The 22,164-nt window shown below is 37.5% G+C and overlaps 1 long non-coding RNA gene across 6 annotated transcripts in view; it reads left to right on the top strand.

Annotated features, from left to right (window-relative positions):
- The window catches only part of LOC125934357 (uncharacterized), a 202,843-nt gene that overhangs the window by 145,891 nt on the left and 34,788 nt on the right, over positions 1-22,164 (top strand). For 4 of the 6 annotated variants that reach the window (XR_007461347.1, XR_007461352.1, XR_007461350.1 and 1 more), the window contains exons 4-5: positions 16,627-16,668; positions 18,030-18,149. The exons of 1 other annotated variant lie outside the window; for it this stretch is intronic. This is a non-coding gene — a long non-coding RNA (uncharacterized LOC125934357). The remainder of the gene's footprint in view (positions 1-16,626; positions 16,669-18,029; positions 18,150-22,164) is intronic. One more of the 6 variants, XR_007461349.1, reaches the window with a different exon arrangement.

Here is a 22,164-nt window from a genome sequence, read left to right as displayed (position 1 = left end):
TGAATCTATTAGCCTACTCGCTCAGGCTAACCCTACACAGAAGAAGTATTCTTCAAAGCTTTCAGTATAATTTGAACACAGTGACAACTGCTTGTGACATCTGGGCAGTCAGTGCTATGCATGCCCAAAGTCACTCTTGAGCCATGTATAGTTCTCGCAGAATTATATGACAGAACAATCATACAACTCTGCCTTTTTACCTCTTTTAAATTTTATTTGCTACCATTATTCTTTATCCTGCCATTGGTCTTAAAAGAAGAGGAGAAACAAGGACTCTTAAAGAGAAAATAGCCTTCAAAGCTTCATTCCTACATTCTTGCTGTTTTGACTGATGAGATAGCGGCTAATAAGATTAGTGCCGTCCCTTCTGTTCATTTTCTAGCAGAATTAGTTGCTGCATTTACACCCTCTGCTGCTAATTTTGCTGGCAAATCTCCGGAGGATTCTAGCCTAATTTTCTGCTACCAGAAGCAGAACTGCCGTTCTAGTAGGTCACCTAACATTATTCAATTCCTTTAGGGGATCTCGAAGAATAAAACCTATAGTAGTAATTTAGACATAAATATCAAATACAAATTAGGGACCAATTTTTTAGACGGTCAAATCGATTTCTTCAAAGCAGATAATTTCTATTTCCCATAATCCTTATACCATAGAGTTGTTTTAAGAAGTAAATTATATATAGGTGGATGTACTTAGATGTGTTATATATATGTGTGTTTAGTATATTATATATTTAGTATATATATGTTACACATATTTAGTATATATATTATATATTTAGTGATTTATGTTACATTGCAATATATTACATTATGTCATATTGTATATTCAGGTATAATATAGCACTATATCTATATATTGATTATATTATGTTATAACTGACCTCTTGAAATGTAATAAATATAAATTTTTTAAAGCAAACAGGAACTATTTCAGGTTCGTAAATATGCATGTAGGTCATCCTTTGTTTATTTGGGGCTTGAATTACGTAGCCTAAGGATTATACAAGCAACTTGCATTTTCTTCTGTTGATTCCCTTTTCTTCATTTTGTTTACTTTGGAAACACTATCGAAAAGAAGATGAGGAAAGGTAGAGGTGATGCACTTCAGATTCCTCTAGATTACCACTATTGATGTAGTGAAAGATGGCTTGGCATCTCTCCCCCTAGGTGTAATGAAAACAAGGGATAGGCAGAGTCTGGGACATCCTAGGACAGTAGTGGGGATGCTCTACTTGATGTCAATTTTATTCACCACCCATAGCAGAGTCATGAGAAGAAGGGGACTGGTAATGGGGACTCAGAATGATGTACCCAGACCATTCCAGTGAAAAGGAGAAATTTAAACTATATCAGAGAATATAAGTAAAAAATGGAGAAAACTATCCCAGATTGGTGATAGGAGTACTCATGAGACCTCTGTGCTAAATTTACACAAATATCTTTATCTTTCTGGAGGTGAGAGCCAATGGCAAATACTGTAGAATTCCCCCGAGGGTGTTAAAAGCACCAGTTGGTCTCTGGCAATACACTGGATATAACCGTTGAGTAAGAGACACCTAAAATGTTAACAAAACAGTAGGTGTTTTTTAAATTTTTTTGTTTTCCTGAAGACACACACACACACACACACACACACACACACACACACACATTATTCCATGGAAGTAAGGCATGGAAGCACATCTCATTTAGATTGAATGATGTGAGAATTGTGGCAGCAGGGTCATTAACAGGATAAAAGCTCAATAAGGTGATAGCACAACTCACAAATCACCTCTACCAGATGCCACAAAATGATTTGTAATTGACATAATAGGCTAAAATTGAAAGCACTGTACATTAACGAGCCTATGGACTTAATCGTTTGGGTAGGTTTGTAATTGAGGAAAGCAGCAATTAATGTTGGCTGGTTACAAAGTTGTATTTAAATTTGTAATTATTTAGAACTGATTAAAGATTATGTGGAAAGATACTGGAAATTTAAGTGGACACTACAACAAAGTGATATTAGTAATAGCATAGCCTTCAGTACTCAATAGAAAGTAAAGAAGGGAAGGAGGACACAACAAAACCCAGTGAGGCCTTGGTTCAGTGTTAATGTTGTTCATAGAGGAAACTCCAGCCTGCACATTTTGAGCAGATTGTTTTTCTGATACTATTGTCCCAAAACATGCTTTCATTATGGTATCATGACTCATAATGTATCAGAATCAACTGTATATTTGCTAAAAGTAATGCATACCAAACTTCAAAATTGATTTGCCTTTTAAAATAAATTAGAGGAGATTCAAGATTATCCTTGGCCTAATGCCATTACTCTTACTAACAAAATTATACAGATCTTCCTCAACTTAAGATGGGGTTACTTCCCAATAGACCCATCATAAGTGGAATATATTGTAAGTCCAAAATGCATTTAATATACCTAACTTACCAAACATCATAACTTAGCCTAGCTTACTTGAGACATGCTCAGAAACTCTTAGATATAAATAAGCCTGTAGTTGGGAAAAATCATCTTAACACAACAAAGCCTTTATAGTGACATGTTGTCATGTAATTTATTGGATACTCTACTGAAAGTGAAAAATAGAATGGTTGCACAGGTATAGAGTGGCTGTAAATGTATGGGTTGTTTATCCTAGTGATCAGCATGGCTGACTGGGAGCTGCAGCTTGCTGCCACTGCCCAGCATAAGAGAGAATCTTACTGAATATCCCTAGCCTGAGAAAAGATCAAAATCCAAAAAATCAAACTACAGTTTCTACTAAATGTGTATGACTTTGGCACCATGTAAAGTCAAATATCATAAGTTGAACCGTTGCAAATCAAGGACTGTCTTTACACCCTTGAGTGAGAAGAGTGAGAAGCTGCCTAAAGACTGAGAAAGTTTAAGTGAGGTGAAGGTAAAGAACAGTGTGACACAGGTGGAAGAAAGACTGGAAAAGAGCATTAACCCAATTTGTCTGGTCATAGAACATACCCTCATTTTCTCATGCAATGATTACTTCATGTCCTAAAATTCTGTGGTGTGCTTTTGTCATTTTTTGACTGAGCAGTACCTGAGCCCCTTGGTGATTTGGGAGACCTCCACCTAATAAGCCATGGTTCAGCTCCCCTTGGAGAAGATGAAAACACCTGAGACACATTTTTCTAGTTGACCCTGGAGCCAGTGTACATACGCAAGACATAAGCATGGCTAATCTGATGAGCCTCTTCCAGACACTGAATCACAAGATGGTAACAAGTAGAATCAGGAACTGCAAGGACACATTATAATTAAATTTGCAAAATATAGCAGTAAAGAAAAAGTCTTAAAAGCAGCAAGACTAAAGAAGTTCCTAACTTACAAGGGAAGACCCCTAAGGCTAGCCGCAGATCTCTCCAAAGAAGCATGGCAAGTCAGAAGGGAGTGGCTATTCAATGTGCTGAATGAGAAAAATCTGTGGCCAAGAATACTCTCTTCAGCAAGGCTATCATTCAGAATAGAAGGAGAGATTAAGATTTTCCAGACAAACAAAAACTGAAGGAGTTCATGACCACTAAACCAGCCCTGCAAGAAATGTTAAAGGAGATTCTGAGTGAAAAAAAAAAAAAGACCAAAAGTGACAAAAACAAGAATGGAACAGAGAAAATCTCCAAAAACAATGACAAAAACAAGTAATAAAATGGCACTAAATACATATCTAGCAGTAATTACTCTGAATGTAAATGGATTAAACACTCCAATCCAAAGACATGGTGTCAGAATTGATTTAAAAAAAAAAAACAAAAGACCCATCTATTCCATCTATATGCTGCCTATAAGAGACTAAAACACCTGTTAGAACTAAAAACACCTGCAGATTGAAAGTGAGAGGATGGAGAACCATTTATCATGCTAATGGACATCAAAAGAAAACCAGAGTAGCAATACCTATTATCAGACAAACTAGACTTTAAAACAAAGACTGTAACAAGAGATGAAGAAGAGCTATATCATGATAAAGGGGACATCCAACAAGAAGTTCTAACAACTGTAAATATTTATGCCCTCAAAATGGGAACACCCAAATATATAAAACAATTAATAACAAACATAAAGGAACTCATTGATAATAATACAATAATAGTAGGGGACTTTAACATCCCACTTACAACAATGGACAGATTATCTAAGCAGAAAATCAATGAGGAAACAATGATTTTGAATGACACACTTGGACCAGATGGACTTAACAGATATATTCAGAACATTCCATCCTAAAGCAACAAAATACGTATTCTTTTCAAGTGCACATGGGACATTCTCCAGATTAGATTACATAGTAGGTCACAAGTCAGGCCTCAACAAGTACAAAACTACCAAGATCATACCATGCATATTTTCTGACCACAATGCTATGAAACTTGATGTCAACCACAAGAAAAAATTTGGAAAAGCTACAAATACTTGAAGTTAAACAACAGGCTACTGAACAATGAATGGGAAAACCAGGAAATCAAAAAAAAAAATTTATGGAAACAAATGAAAATGAAAACACAACAGTCCAAAACCTCTGGTATGCAGCAAAAGGAGTCCTAAAAGGGAAGTATATAGCAATACAGGCCTAAATTAAGAAGCATGAAAAATCTTAAATAAACAACCTAACCCTACACCTAAAGGAGCTAAAAAGAACAAAAAGTGGAGTCAAAAGCCAGCAAAAGAATGGAAATAATAAAGAGTAGAGCAGAAGTAAATGATATAGAAACTAAAAAAATTAGAACAAATTAATTAAACCAGGAGGTGGTTCTTTGAAAAAATTAATAAAATTGATAAACCCTTACCCAGACTTATCAAAAAGAAAAGAGAAAGGACCCAAATAGATGAAATCACAAAAGAGAGAGGAGAAATAACAACCAACACCACAGAAATACAAACAATTAGAAGACAATATTATGAAAACCTCTATATACCAACAAATTGGACAACCTAGAAGAAATGGACTGGAAGAAATGATGAATTCCTAGAAACATGTAAACTAGTAAAACTGAACCAGGAAGAAATAGAAAACTTGAACAGACCAGTAACCAGCAAAGAAATGGAATCAGTAACCAAAAGTTTCCCAAAATACAAAAGTCCAGGACCTGATGACTTCCAGAAGAATTCTACCAGACCTTTAAAGAAGAGTTAATACCTATTCCTTCCAAACTATTCCAAAAATATATATAAATGGAAGGAAAACTTCCAAATTCATTCTATGAGGCTAGTATTACCTTGATACCAAAACCAGATAAAGACTACATTAAAAAAGAGGTCTACAGGCCAATATTGCTGATGAGTATGGATGCAAAAAGTCTCAATAAAATACTAGCAAACAAATCCAACAATACATTACAAGAATCATTCACCATAATCAAGTGGGTTTTATTCCCAGGCTGCAAGGGTGGTTCAATATTTGCAAATCAATAAATATGATACATCACATTAATAAAAGAAAAATAAGAACTTTATGATCCTTTCAACTGATGCAGAAAAAGTATTTAACAAAGTACACTATCCATTCATAATAAAACCCAGCAACAAAGTAGGGACAGAGGGAACATACTTCAACATCATAAAGCCATATATGAAAGGCCTATAGCTAATATCATCCTCAATGGGGAAAAACTGAGAGCTTTTCCTCTCTGGTCAGGAACAAGACAGGGATGTCCACTCACATGACTATTATTAACATAATACTGGAAGTCTTAGCTACAGCAAGCAGACAACAACAACAAAATAAAAGGCATCCAAATCAGCATGGAAGAAGTCAAACTTTCACTCTTTTCAGATGACATGATACTCTGTGGAAAACCCAAAAGACTCCACCAAAAAAACCGGTATAACTGATACATGAATTCAGAAAAGTCACAGGATATAAAATAAATGTACAGAAATCAGTTGCTTTTCTATACACCGATAATGAAATAGCAGAAAGAGAAATCAAGGAATCAGTCCCATCTACAATTGTGCCAAAATCATGAGACCTAGGAATAAAGTTAACCAATGAGGTAGAAGATCTGCACTCTGAAAACTGTCGAAAACTTTTGAAGGAAATTGAAGATGACACAAAGAAATGGAAAAATATCCCATGCTCATGGATTGGAAGAACAAATATTGTTAAAATGTCTATACCACCCAAAGCAATCTACACATTTAATGCAGTCCCAATCAAAAGAACATAAGAATTCTTCACAGAGCTAGAACAAACAATCTGAAAATTTGTATGGAACTATAAGAAAAAACAAATAGCCAAAGCAATCCTGAAAAAGAAAACCAAACCTGGAGGCATCACAATTCTGTACTTCAAGCTGTATTACAAAGCTGTAATCATTAAGACAGTGCGGTATTGGCACAAAAATAGACACATACATCAATGGAACAGAATAAAGAACCCAGAATTGGACACACACATGTATGGCCAACTAATCTTAGACAAAGGAGGAAAGAATATCCAATGGAAAAAAGTCTCTTTGGTAAATGATGTTGGGAAGACTGGACGGCGACATGCAGAAGAATGAAACCGGACCACTTTCTTACACCATACACAAAAATAAATTCAAAATGGATGAAAGATGTAAATGTAAGACAGGAAAACCATCAAAATCCTACAGGAGAAAACAGGCAGCAACTTTCTACTAGACATGTCTCAGAAGGCAAGGGAAACAAAAGCAAAAATGAACTATTGAGACTTCATCAAAATAAAACTTTCTGCACAGTGAAGGAAGTAATCAACAAAACTATAAGGCAACTGACAGAATGGGAGAAGACAATGACATATGACATAATCAGATAAAGGGTTAGTATCCAAAATCTACAAAGAACTTATCAAACTCAACACCCAAAAACCAAATAATCCAGTGAAGAAATGAACAAAAGACATGAATAGACACTTTTCCAATGAAGAAATACAGGTGGCTAACAGACACATGAAAAGATGCTCAACATCACTCATCACCAGAGAAATACAAATCACAACCACAATGAGATACCATGTCACACCTGTCAGAATGGCTACAATTAACAACTCAGGAAGCAACAGATATTGGTGAGGATGTGGAGAAAGGGGAACCCTCTTGCGCTGTTGGTGGGAATGCAGACTGGTGCAGCCACTCTGGAAAATAGTATGGAGGTTCCTCAAAAAGTTTAAAATAGAACTACCCTACAATCCAGGAATCACACTACTGGGTATTTACCCAAAGAACACAAAAATACTAATTTAAAGGGATACATGCATGTATTCCCTATTTTCTTACATGAAAGGTAGAAAGGGATGTATGCATACGTACATACATGTACATTTGATCCTCTTGAGAGAATATTCCTCAATTTCTGTTTTTGAGTGTTTTTATTGTGAATGGATGTTTAATTTTGAGGTAGGTTTTTTCAGTATCAATGGAGACGATCATGTGATTGATAAATTTTTTTATATCATATACTAATAGATTTCCTATTATTGAAAAACCTTCGCATTCCTAGAAGAAATCCTACATGCTCATGGTATATTTCTTCATGTGTTATTAGATTCTGCTCGCTAATATTTATTTAGTATTTTGGATCATTACCAAAAGGATATTGGTTTGTAGGGTTTTTTTTTTTTGCACTGCCCTTTGCCTTTCTTCCATTCCCATTACTTTCTCTCTGATTTTTTTTTTTTTACTTTCTTTTTACTTAATCCTCTTACTATTTTCCTGCCTTTGTTCTGCACCTATTAAATTTTTATGCGAGTCTTTCTCCCTTGGCCACCTTATAATGTATCATTTTTAAATTGCAGATATTTTTGTCTTTTTAATCCATTTCCTTCCTGAATTCAATCATTTCTCTCTTTATTTCTTCCAGTTTTCATCTTTTTCTGTTCTTAGTTTTTGAATTTCTAATTTAAGGGGTTTTCTTATATCTTTGAATGAGTGAATGAGTATATATGATTCAGTTTGGAGTGTTGACTTAAAAACTTCTGCTTCTTGTGGGAGATGGGTTGTTACTCAGTTGGTATATGTAAAAATTTATAACATGATTTTTTGCAATGGCTCTGTATGAATTTGTTGATATTTCCTTTTAAAAGACATTTGGGGGGTGAAGGGGCAGAGAGAGAGAATAATAAGCAGACTCCATGTTCAGTGCAGAGTGCAATGTGGGGCTCAATCTTTCAACCCTGGGATCATTACCTGAACCAAATCAAGAGTTGGACCCTAAGGGGCACCTGGGTGACTCAGTTGGTTAAGCACCCAACTCTTGGTTTCGGCTCAGGTCATGATCTCACAGTTTTGTGAGTTTGAGCCCCATGTCAGGCTCTGCGCTGGCAGTGTGGAGCCTGCTTGGGATTCTCTCTCTCCCTCTCTCTTTGTCCCTCCCCCACTCTCACTGTCTCTGTCCCTCTCAAAATAAATAAATAAAACTTAAAAAAAAAAGAGTCGGAACCTCACCCAACTGAGCCACCCACACATCCCTCTGTTCATTTTTATGGTATTGTGGTGACTTATAAGATTCCTCACTTAATGGTTTTATCTTTTAGCAATATAGCAAGATCCATATGCATTAGAGGTTATTTTGATTATTTGTTTTAGTCACCAGAGGAAGAGCTTTAAGTCCTTCAATGTGGCTTTTCTCATTGATTTTACAGGGCCCTAAATTTTTCACCTTTTGCTTCTTTTTCCATTCACAACCCAATTACAGAGTGCTTCTCCTTTCTTTTTTGTCTCTTTTATCTCCCCTTAAACAATGTTTTGAACGATGCCCTTTAAATAACTCTTGATCATTTTAATCACACATACTCTGAAGTCCTTTCCCTGAGCCCTATTATGCTCTGCCTGGACACTGTTATCATGTTTTCATAAAGAGGGCAAACCGAGTCTCTTTGATGGCGGTTTCTGATGAACCTTAAGCCCTCTTGCTAGTTTTCCTTTTTTGGCTTTTCTGGGATGTTTCTCAGTGTGCTTTTTCTCACTACATAGCCTTGTAGCAGTCCAGAGGTTGAGCCAGAGAATGAGAGATCATGCGCTGGGATGTGTTGACATTTCTGTATTTAGTCACAGTAATTTTTAAGGTTTGGCATTTTCTGTCTTTAAGTTAATGCTGAAGAGTACGGTTTTGCGTAGATTTACATATCCTCTCTTGTTGTTTTGAATCATTCAAGGAGAAAATATCAGGAGGGAAGTAGTTAGGCAGCTGTCAGTATTTTCAGCTACCCAGAAGTCCCCAGTTACTGTGTTTTTAAAGTTCTTGTCTGCTAACTGCAATTATGCAGATCATCTGTCTGTTTGCTTTTGTTGTTTTTTTCCTCTTGATTGTTGGTCATATGACCTTGCCTCTTCACATGTGTAGGAATTCTTGATTGTAGGTATGATACTGTGTATAAAAGACCCATAGAGGTTCCAGATATTATTCTACTCCACAAGAAAAAGTTTCACCTTCTGCTCCTGCTTGTGGATGAACTGTGTCTTTCCAAAATTCATATATTGGTACTCTAACACACAATGTGATTGTATTTAGAGATGGGTCTCTAAGGAAGAAATTAAGATTAAATGAGGTCATAAAAGTGGGGCCCTAATCTGAAAGGATTAGTGCTCTTATAAGAAGGAGAATTCCCCCCCTCCAGCTCCTGTTCTCATGTACTGAGGAAAGACCACAGTGAGGAGACCACCAGCAAGCCAGGAAGAAAACTCTCATTAGAAATTGAATTGCCCAGAACCTTGATCTTGCACTCCCAGCCTCTAGATCAATGAGAAATAAATTCCTGTTTATGTAAACTACCCAGTCTACAGTATTGCATTATGGAAGCCCAAGCAGACAAAATGCCTCTTTTAGGCAGAGAATGGGGCCTAATCCAATCAGGCACTAGACTGGGGTAACATTTTAGTAAGATTCAGTCTGCTTCTGGTTTACTCATGGTCCTGGTGCATGGCTACCTGGGGCTTTTCACTGCAAGCATGGTGGCTCTTGGCCTCTTTAGTGCTGAAAGGCTTCAGGAGATACATTTCTGCCCTTCAGAAGTTTTCAGCTTTTTCTCTACCTGTCACATGCAACTTTAATATTTGACAAATGTCTTTAGCAGGAGACTGGCCATGGGTTTGAGATAAACCTCTTCCCTGCTGAGAATTTGTTTTCTAAGTTTTGGGAGACTGTGGGAAAAAATACTGTGGGGAGAACCATGCATGCATTTGAGGCTTCTCAAGTATCCAGCACTCCTCTAGATTGCCAGAAGCTCTACTGGTTGCTCTTCTTCCAGCAGAGCCCCTCTACCTTGGTGGAGCCCAAAGATCTGTGCATCCCCCAGACTGACCAGTGCCCCAGGAGAAAAGGAATTGGCTATCATCAGATCCCCTCAGATCATTCTCTCTCTCTCTCTCTCTCGAGGTTTGATTCATTTAGACTTCATTGCTTTCACAGCTCTCTGATGTTCCTGAAAATGACTTTTGTAATATTTTCTGTTTGTTTAAGAGTAAGAGTGTCAGCCTATTGCTATTAGCACTATACTTCTCAGAAGCAGAAGTCCTTCTTTACACCATTTCTAATATTTACAACAACCCTTGACTTCCTAAAGGGTTTAACAGAACTGAAACGTGTGTTTGTTGGAATGAGAAAATAAATAAATAATGCTGATTTTGCCTGCTTCTTGATCTTAACTGAGTTAAATTTTCTACTCTGTTGGGCAAGGGAAAGGAGACAACGCTATTTTGGTGAAACAGCAAAAGTGCTGTGGTCAAGAATCAGGAATATGTGTCAAAGGCCATATTTGTGAAGCATGAACCAATCAGACCCTGTAAGTTTAGGCTCTTGGACTTTCAGTTTTTATTTTCACTAGGTTTTGCTTTTCAAGTTCTCCACTACCACCACAAGGTGGGAAGTAGTGGGTGCAATATTTGCTTACTAGCTTGTGATCTGTCTTCCTAACTAGACTCCAGGAGGGCAGAGATGTTGTCTTGAATGCTATTTTATCTTCAGGATCCAGCAGCATGTCCAACGTATAGTAGGTGCTCAAATCATTTGGATGAATGAATAGATGAATGAATATAACTAAACTTTTTCACAGTCTGGATTGCTAGCAGATCAATCTGATTAAATGCATAAATTAGAAATAAAACAAAACTTGATGGAAATAATGACAGTTACTAACATTGATGCACGTATTATGTATTGACTTTGAGAAACTTGAGAACTACTTTAACAATAAACTGTGATCTAAAAGAAACGGAAGTAAGGGGCACCTGGGTGGCTCAGTCGATTAAGCAACCAACTTCAGCTCAGGTCATGATCTCATGGTTCATGAGTTCCAGCTCCACGTTGGGCTCTGTGCTGACAGCTCAGAGTCTGGAGTCTGCTTTGGATTCTGTATCTCACTCTGTCTCTTCCCCCTTGTGCTCTCTCTCTCTCAAAAATAAATAATCATTAAAAAAATAAAGAAATAAATAAAAATAAAAGAAACAGAAGTTCAAGGATACATTCTATCACATGGTCATTTATGAGGTTAAATTGTCCTAAAATCCCTCAAATAAAATAACATCCTATCCATTAGAGTAAGAAGAACTTTGGAGAAAATAAACCACAAGCAAAACTGCAAAACGTAGATAACCTTGGAAATATTCTCAACTTCCAGTGCTAAGTGTAATTGTTGGCCGCTTGGAACCTGGCAAAGCACTTTCATCAAGAGTTGTATTATACATATCACCACCAAATAAGATCATACAAACTGAAGTTATTCTGAGGAAACCAGAGTTAACCTTGTATATTATTTATCACTTCCTTCTTCTCCTCTGGAGACTATTCTTCCATCAGATTTTTGTAAAAGCAGTATAATTTTCTTAAAAATTGCAAGGCTATATGAAATGATTGATTCTTGCTAAAAATCTGGGGAGAAAACAAATCAATTTTAGATGTCTGTAAGTGAAATAATAATAATGAAAACATTATAATATGTGAACATATACATTTTCTTTATATGTTGTTGAAAATGTTCAACAGCAGGATAATTGGCCATAGGGGATGATTCATGATAAATAATCCAAAAGTCCATACCCTTACAATGTAATTTTCTAAGTCAATCACAAATGATGCAATTATGAGAGAAGCCATAGTAAGAAGCAAAGGATATGGGCTTTGGAATAAAACAGTTCTGAATTCAAATCTTTGCCCTAGTGTTACTAGTGATATAACTAACTTCTCTGAACATCATTGTTTTCATTTGTAAACCGAGAATTATTGAGAGAGCTCAGAGGAGCCATCTGTCATATAGGAGGATAACTAGGGCTACCTAGTAGAAAAAGCAAGCATTTATCTAATAAAGGAGAGGAACTGCATAGATCAACCAGAGCACAGGAAGAGACAAAGACAAAACAAGGAAAGAAAGAGGCAGAACTATGATACGATATTCATTCCTTTAACCATACAGTAGAAATCTCAGGAGCAAAGTAGGACTCTGCCCAGATAGAAATAAAGGTCTTGATCAAAAGTACATAATTACACTTTACATCAGATTTCCCTGACAATAGGATCTATGCTTTGACATAATGACATTACAAGGAAAACAGTTCCTTCTAATTGTATTTGTTTTGCCTTAAGAATTATGTGGGAGAGAGCTTGGAAAGGGATTAGGTTACACATGAAGATGTATATCAAGATGGAGAATATTGGGCAGGAATGGTTGTCATGCTCTGCTGATGACCTGCTGCTTCTTTTGAAGGGCTGAGTTTGGTGAGAGACAGAGGTAAATAATAGATCAAGTAGTTGCACATCTACATTTTGCCACCTAGTCTAATCAGACTGCTGCTTGGAAGCAAACTCCAGAAATCAGGGTTCCAGGACTGGGAAGTGGCAGGTGCCCCACCTCCTGGCACTTGCTCATAGAGGTTTGGAACATGCTGGCCTCCCAGAGGGCTCTCCTGGTTCTTACAACTGCCTTGGAGGATGGGGTCTGCCTGGGGAGGAACAAGAGAGCAGAATGGTCCCTTGGGATAAATGTGCCAATCTCTGATGTTCTGAGAATTTATTGAAAAAACTTAGGAAAGTACTTAGTGCAGGGTGCCTGGGTGGCTCAGTCAGTTAAGTGTCAGACTCTTGATGTAGGCTCAGGTCATGATCTCATGATCGTGAGATCAACCCTCAAGTTGGGCTCTATGCTGACAGCATGGGGCCTGCTTGGGATTCTCTCTCTCCTTCTGTCTCTGCCCCTCCTCCCCCACTCTCTTCCTCTCACTCTCTCTCTCAAAATAAATAAAATATAAATTAAAAAATGTACTTAGCACATTAGTACATAATAAGTGGTGGTTTTCTTACTATCTCTTTTAGCATTTACTATAGGTTACACATTTACTTTTAAAAAATATATTAAAGTGTTTTTATGTCTTATATTAAACCTTAACCTACCCATCAGGGCAATATTAGATATATGTGTTTGTAGATAAACTCAGATAAATCAATATACAGTTGACCTTTGAACAACATGGGTTTGAACCGTTGTAGGTCCACTTAGATGGGATTTTTTTGATAAATACAGTACAGTACTCTGTGTTTTCTTTTCCTTATGATTTTCCTAATAACATTTTCTTTTCTGTAGCTTACTTTATTGTAAGAAGACAGTATATAATACATATAACATACAAAATATGTGATAATCAACTATTTATATTATTGGTAACACTTCCAGTCAACAAGTAGGTTATTAGTTAGTAGTCAGGTTTTCAGAGGGTCAAAAATTATATGAGGATTTTCAAATGCACTTGGGGATTAGTCTCCTTAACTCCCTCACTGTTCAAGGGTCAATTGTTTGTGACTTACAAACTAGTCTCTGGCTTAAGTTGCTTGCCCAAAATTCACTCTATAATTTGGGGGCTTAGGAGTTTTCAAATGAAAACATTAAAAACATTACTGAGATTTTTAGAGTAAGGAAAACAAAAAGCACTCTAAAAATTGACTTGCTCACCCCTCTCTGCCACTAGACAGTGAGAACATGTCTTGCTAGGCTGTGTGTACCAACTCTGCAGTTCTTGAAAATTTTTGTTATTAGAAAAAAAGGAAGGAACGAAGGAAGGAAGGAACGAATGAACAAAGTAAAGAAGGAACAAAGGAGGGAGGGAGGAAGAAAGGAAGGAAGTGGGGAGGAAAGGAGGGAAAAAAGAAACACCATTTAAAACTGGACAGCAACATGCAGAAGGATGAAACTAGACCACTTTCTCACACCATTCACAAAAATAAACTCAAAATGGATAAAGGACCTGAATGTGAGACAGGAAACCATCAAAACCCTAGAGGAGAAAACAGGGAAAGACCTCTCTGACCTCAGCCGCAGCAGTTTCTTACTTGACACATCCCCAAAAGCAAGGGAATAAAAGCAAAAATGAACTATTGGGACCTCATGAAGATAAAAAGCTTCTGCACAACAAAGGAAACAATCAACAAAACTAAAAGGCAACCAACGGAATGGGAAAAGATATTTGCAAATGACATGTCGGACAAAAGGCTAGTATCCAAAATCTATAAAGAGCGCACCAAACTCCACACCCAAAAAACAAATAATCTAATGAAGAAATGGGCAGAAAACATGAATAGACACTTCTCTAAAGAAGACATCCGGATGGCCAACAGGCACATGAAAAGATGCTCAACATCGCTCCTCATCAGGGAAATACAAACCAAAACCACACTCAGATATCACCTCACGCCGGTCAGAGTGGCCAAAATGAACAAATCAGGAGACTATAGGTGCTGGAGAGGATGTGGAGAAACGGGAACCCTCTTGCACTGTTGGTGGGAATGCAAATTGGTGCAGCCACTCTGGAAAACAGTGTGGAGGTTCTTCAGAAAATTAAAAATAGACCTACCCTATGACCCAGCAATAGCACTGCTAGGAATTTACCCAAGGGATACAGGAGTCCTGATGCATAGGGGCACTTGTACCCCAATGTTTATAGCAGCACTCTCAACAATAGCCAAATTATGGAAAGAGCCTAAATGTCCATCAACTGATGAATGGATAAAGAAATTGTGGTTTATATACACAATGGAATACTACGTGGCAATGAGAAAGAATGAAATGTGGCCCTTTGTAGCAACGTGGATGGAACTGGAGAGTGTGATGCTAAGTGAAATAAGCCATACAGAGAAAGACAGATACCATATGGTTTCACTCTTATGCGGATCCTGAGAAACTTAACAGAAACCCATGGGGGAGGGGAAGGAAAAAAAAAGAGGTTAGAGTGGGAGAGAGCCAAAGCATAAGAGACTCTTAAAAACTGAGAACAAACTGAGGGTTGATGGGGGGTGAGAGGGAGGGGAGGGTGGGTGATGGGTACTGAGGAGGGCACCTGTTGGGATGAGCACTGGGTGTTGTATGGAAACCAATTTGACGATAAATTTCATATATTTATAAATAAATAAATAAATAAATAGGTAGGTAGGTAGATAGATAGATAGATAGATAAATAAATAAATAAATAAATAAAACAGTGTCTCCGTTTAAAAAAAAAGAAAAAGAAAGAAACACCATTTAAAAAATGCTTCTATCCTGGGGATTTCAGACCTTTACTTTTAGGGACCATTCTTCCCTTTTCAGTTCTGAATAGTAAGTAAACCATGTAGAACTACCTTCTCATGGAATCTCCCTAAAACCTAAAGTGTGTTTTCAAGGGAAACTAGCAAGATTACAAAGAGGTTATGAGTAAGAGACTAGAGTGTTGTGATGAAATCAGTGTACCATGTTTATTGGATCATTTTAAATGTCTGTGATCTTTAAAATAAAAGATTGCACTTTATTACAGCAACTGAAAATGCCATTAACTTTGCAAGCATATTACTGTTTCTGGTCTCAGGATTTCATAATAGAATTTACTTTTCATTAAGAAATAAAATTTTATATCATTGTAGGCTATGTGTTCCCCAAAACATATTTCATTTGTTCACTAAACATCAAGAAAAGGGGCAAGACTAAATCTTGTGGACTGCACACCTAAGGATTTATGGGGCTAAATGGTCATTGTCCCTAATTATTATTTTTCAGACAAAGAGATACAAAGTCACTGGGGGAAAAAAAGTTGATTGTTTTTTTCCTGAATTAGAACTCCTAATAGCAAGTGACAGAAACACACATCAAAGTGGTGTAAAAAGAAGTAGAACAAGAGAAAGAACAACAAAAAGGAATTTATTGGCCTAATTATCTAAGTTGTATGTAACTCTCACTTCAGGCATGGCCAGGTCCAGTGTTCGACATAATACTAGGATTCAGTTTTCTTCTGTTTCTTTACTCAGATTTTCTCTGTACTGGCTTAACTCTCAGACCCTTTCAGTGCTGTGGACCTTACAAGCTCTATAGAGACTTAAATACTTCCATTCTCAAATCAAGGAAGGAAGGAAGGAAGGAAGGAAGGAAGGAAGGAAGGAAGAAGGGAGAGATGAAAGGAATAAAAAGAGTCCCCTCCCCCCCACCATGGTCCCAACAAAAGTCCCAAATTTGAGTCTCAGTGATTTAGCTGGGGTAGTGTGACCAATGACATCCAGGATGTGAAGCTTCTTCCTGTTCAGTTCTATATTAGATCATATACCACTCCAGAGGTCACAAGGTCAAGGGTGAAGTCCTACCCAATCCTAATGTTATTTGTTTACAATTACTGTACCTATGTGTGTTTCCTCTAGTGCAGGCCCGGCCTCTCTACCATGTTTGAATTCTGCCTTTGGGTAAGTCATTTCTGAGTAGTCAGTCAGCTTATATTGTTATGCTAGCAATACACACCTAGCTTTATCTCTTTCTTAAGCTTATCAAACTTGGCTTGCTGTATATTAAAATTTGGCTCTGCAGGGAACACCATGATAATTTGGGTTGTTGCAAGAAAGGAAAATATGTGCTGGAGATAACATCATTGGGAAGATGTGTGTTAGTTTGCTTTGAGGGATGAGTCTGATTTCTCTGCGCATGGGACTTAATTGGATTTTAAAGTTGCTATTGCTGAAGCATAGCTATAGAAAACTTGGGGGTATAGTATAAGTTTGTTTTTCTGTTTTATTAACAGATAAAGGGAATATAATATTAGCCTATTTAATGAATTTGTAAACATATTTTATGATTCATGACATAAATGGCAAGGGTCAGTAAGGTGGTCATATCAGCAATGCTGACTCCAGAAGCTTCTGTAGGTAGGACATTTGCACTATGTAGCAAGGCAATGAGAAAAATGTAAATTTGAAATTATAAAATTAGATTAATGTTTTGGTCCTACACTTACTATTTTTAGCGCCCTGGACAATTTACTTAATCCTCATGTAACCCTCCATGTCTTTACCTATCATGACAATAACAACATATGTCCTACTTAATTGTCTTAGTCCATTCACTACTGAGCGACAGCAAAATACCACAGACCAGGTGGCCTATAAGCAAATAGGCCTATAAGCAAACAGATAAACTCAGATAAATCAATATACAGTTGACCTTTGAACAACTGAAACTTACCACATTTCTGGAGGCTGAAAGTCAAGATCATAGTGCCAATATGGTCAGATGAGGTCCCCCTTCCATGTCACAGACTTCTCATTGTGTCTTCCCATGGAATAAAGAGATAAGATCTCTGGAGCCTCTTTTACAAGGCATGAACTCCATTCATGAGGCTTCACCCTTACGAACTAACTACTTCCCAAAGGCCTGACATCCTAACTCTATCATCCTTGGGGGGATAGGATTTCAATATATGAATTTGTGGTGGGGGAGGAGAGACACATACATTCAGACTGTAGCATTAACTTACAGGGCTGGTTTGATGTTGGAATAGAATAAAGTACTTATATTATACTCATTCATTCCCATGTCTCTCCTATAAATGAAATGCCTTAATAGAAAGTCAAAGTGTGCCCAACAACTTTATTGGATGAATAGATATATAAATGAACCAATGATCAAACAGATGAATGAATTAATGATAGCCGTAGAGGGAAATAGAAAAGACTATTCAGCACTGGATCAGGGAAGTTCTGAGATTGACAATATTCTAACAATATTTCAGAATGTAGAATCCCTGTATTTGACTCTGCATACCTTTTCTTAGATTGCTCTTAGTAGAAAAGAAGCTGAAGATCAAGATGTGGAAAGAATAGCAAATCTCTTAGTGAAGAAACAGTCAAGAAAATTACTGCTCTCTTAACTTAAAGAGAAACATTAATTAAAGGTAAGACACAGACAAGAAGTAAAATGGAGAACTTACAAAAGTAAATTATATTATAATTAACACTTAGTAATTTTTCTAAATTTTGGAGCATGATTATCTTGTTCCAGAGGCTCTCAAATTAAAGTCTTTCTGAAGGAAGCCTTTGAAATCCCCGGAGATAACTTTTTACCTTTTTATAAAGGTTATTTTCACCCCATTCCGATTCTCTGCACAAGTTCATGTGATCTGTAGTTGAGGAAAATGGGAATGGATTTAGGTAAACCTGAGACTACCTGCTTATTTACAATGACATCAATTGGGAGGGCGGGGATGGTCTCCACCATGGAAAAATATTCCATATGTGTGATTATCTGATCTCCAGAATTATGGTTTGTTTAACCATTTCTGGTGAGAAAAATCTCTCTCTGATTACTGTTGCTAAATCTTTGTGAGCATAGAAAAATTCCAATGTCTATACAAAACTGCATATGGGTGTTTGAATAGGGGAGTAAATATTATGGAGAGAGGGTACTGATGCCAAAGGATTTTGAGACAGGTACTATATTATACTCTTCTTGGTTTTTCTGATTAACATATTTGTATTCTATTCCTCATGGCTATAACTACACAGAATGCATGATAGAAACACTTTCACATGTTCATTCAGCCACAAGTACAAGCATGAGGCAAATTGCCACCAAGAACCTCTGCAATTTGTGTCAGGGAAGAGAAATATGTGGAAGTGGGAAGAAGTCTCTATGATCACATTTGGATTTTCTTGGAATACCTTGTAGGTGAGGGATGTTTCTCAGCTCTGTGCCAAAATTTTAGAAACTGGAGGTGGTTGGTGAAAAGAGATAGAAGAATCTTGGTTCTCACCCCCACCCCTCCACTAGGAATATTCTGTTTACACTTCCTAGCCCAGAGTACAGGGAAGAATCCAAAGTTACCACAACAATTTCTAGACTGGTAGCAAAGGCAACAGTGTACTGGGGGTGGGGTTTGGGGAAAGATCAGGATCTTCATTGCTCCTTCCCATTCATGGGCATAATCACTAATCCTATGGGTTGGCTGGAGGGGACAACCAGTAATGAAGTCATTACAGAAATAAACTTAGTAATCCAATGGAAATGGGATAAAAACATGAGCTGAGAATTCACATATACGCAAAAAGCAAATGGCTTTTAAACACATGAAAATAAACTAAATCTCTCTAATAAAGAAAAATAAGGCAAAGTAAGACTACGGTGAGATACCATTTTCACGTGACAGATTTAGTAAGACCCAAACATTTTATGCTTCAGTGGATAGATGGGGGTGAAGGCCATGTTGGTGGAAATGGAAACTGATAAAATTTTTGGAAGTCTGTTTGGATACATCTACCAAAATGTGAAATGAACAGAGCAAAACTTATAATACACATCTCTAGAACTCTTACAGATACAGTCACCCTAATGTACAAAACCATATGTACAATGATATTTATTATAGCACAAATACTATTTGTAAAAACAAAAGAATGTGGACAATCTAAACATCTGACAACAAAATGCTAAAATAAATTTATGTCTGTACAATAGGATATCATGCAATCTTTAAGGAGAGGGAGGTTCTGATCTGGACTGATTTTTAGGATATTTTGCCAAGTGAAATAAGGTAGATACAGGAAAGGGCAGATATTCTGCTCCTCTTCTTCATTCACTGTCCTCCACCCTTTCCCCCAGATAAGAGAGACAGGCCTTTCTTTCAGATAAGCCAAACTCAGTTCAGCCTCAGGGCCTTTGTACTTGCTAGCTCTTCTATCTGGACTGTCAAGATTTTCACATAGTTGGCATCTGCTCATCTTTTAGGTTTTAGTGCAAATTCCTCCTCTATAGAGAGAACTTCTACCTACTAGTAACCATATCTTATTGAAGGAGTTAGCCTATTTTGCTAGAAACTGTGTGATATTACTAATATGTTTGTGAAATAGAGTCTATAAATAGCTACAGTGCCCCAACACCATCACTTGTATTGAGTCACCCAGTTTGATTTTCTTCATAGAACATAGCACTACTTAAAAACATCTCATTTTAAAAATTGTTTTATAGGGTTATTACCAACCTCTTGCACACACTGCAACTTATTAGGATTTAAGGTCCAAAAGGACAGGAATTTTGTCATGTTCATCTCTATGACTTCAATATTCAGAACTGTGCCCAATACAGAGAGTAGGGTTTTTTGTTTTTTGTTTTTGTTTTTTGTTTTTTGTTTTGTGAGAGACAGCACACACGTGCACAGGCACAAGCAAGCAGGGGAAGGGCAGAGAGAGGGGGAGAGAGATAATTTTTTTTTTAAGTTTATTTATTTATTTTGGGAGAAAGAGAGAAAAAAAGCACAAGTGGGGAAGGGGCAGAGAGAGAGAGAGGGAGACAGAGAATCCCAAGCAGGCTCTGCACTGTCAGCGTGGAGCCAGACATGGGGCTCAATCTTACGAACCTGAGATTGTGACTTCAGCTGAAATCAAGAGTCACTTAACTGACTGAGCCACCCAGCTGAAGAGAGTAGGTTATTAATAAATGTTGAATAAATGGGTGAATAAAGGGGATTCCATATATGCAAAAAATATTTCTGGGAAGTACCAAAAAAATGTTAGTCTGCTTCTTCCAGGGGAGGATCAGGAAGGAAACTCATGTTCTGGTTTCAGCATGAGAGAAAAACCGGGTGAGACAGCATGCCTGACCTAAGTCTGCTAATAGGCTAGGAGAAGTTACTTTGCCCTCGTAGGACCATCGTAATAATGCCTCCTTAATAGTCTTCACTTTATATTCATTCAAGAACTGCGTACCTGCTGTGAAAGCAGAGTTGTCACCTCACATTGAAAATCAAGGAATATTCAGAAGCCATTTCTCAGCTCCAAGCTTACCTTCTCTCCTGGTGAATTGGACTTGCTCAATCTGAATCTCCAAGACTTCCTTGCCAACTGGCTTCCTGTCAGGTTCTACCAATGGGAATCACCAGAAGAATATTGGAGGCAACAAGGAGATGAGGAGGGGTTTATTTTCTCTTTCTACTTTCTGTGAGCAATCTTCAGTAATAACCCACAATAATACTTAGCTACCTTCCTCCAGCATTCAGAGTTCCTTTCTCACCAAGCTGCCTGGTAACAGCCAAGTTGAGACACTTGGCAATCCTCGTAGGGGGCACACAGCATTTCCTTACCAACTGTGCTACTCCTCCTGTGCCCTGGGAGAACCCAATGGGCTGTGTGTGCGCCTCCTCTAGGGTCCAAACACCAGCTGCATGGAGATTTATTCCAGAGGCCTAGCCACTAGATCTGTAGAGCCCCTCCTCCTAGCTCTGGTTAATGGCCTCTTCCTTAAGTTCTCCAAGTTTGAGAGTAGTAGCTGCTTCCTACTGACATTAGTTTCTAGGCACCTCAGCATCTTCCTTTTGCTCCTTCAGCCTTCCAACTTCCACATAACCAGTTCCCTGTACAGTTGAACTTCAAATACCATGGGTTTGAACTGCACAAAATACACTTACAAGCAGATTTTTTTCGTTAAGTACAGTACATTACTGTAAATGTATTGTTCCTTATCATTTTCTTAATAATATTTTCTGTTTGGGGGTGCCTGGGTGGCTCAGTCGGTTAAGCATCCAACTTCAGCTTAGGTCATGATCTTGCAGTCTGTGAATTCAAGCCCCCGTGTCAGGCTCTGTGCTGACCACTCAGAGCCTGGGGCCTGCTTCTGATTCTGTGTCTCCTTCTCTCTCTGCCCCTCCCCCACTTACACTCTGTCTCTGTCTCTCAAAAATGAATAAATTGTTTAAAAAAACCTTTTTTAATAAAAAAATAAATATTTTCTGTTCTCTAGCTTACTTCACTGTGAGAATATAGCATATAATACAGATAACATATAAAATATGTATTAATTGATTGCTATCGATAAGGCTTCATTCAACAGTAGGCTATTTGTAGTTAAGCTTATGGGGAGTCAAAAGTTTTATGTGGATTTTTGACTACACAGGGATTGGCAACGTTAACCCCTGCATT

The sequence above is a fragment of the Panthera uncia genome (genome assembly GCF_023721935.1).
Source record: "Panthera uncia isolate 11264 chromosome A1 unlocalized genomic scaffold, Puncia_PCG_1.0 HiC_scaffold_17, whole genome shotgun sequence".
Taxonomy (NCBI): Eukaryota; Metazoa; Chordata; class Mammalia; order Carnivora; family Felidae; genus Panthera; species Panthera uncia.
The sequence above is the reverse complement of the archived record's forward strand: the minus strand, read 5'-3'. Positions and strand labels throughout refer to the sequence as shown.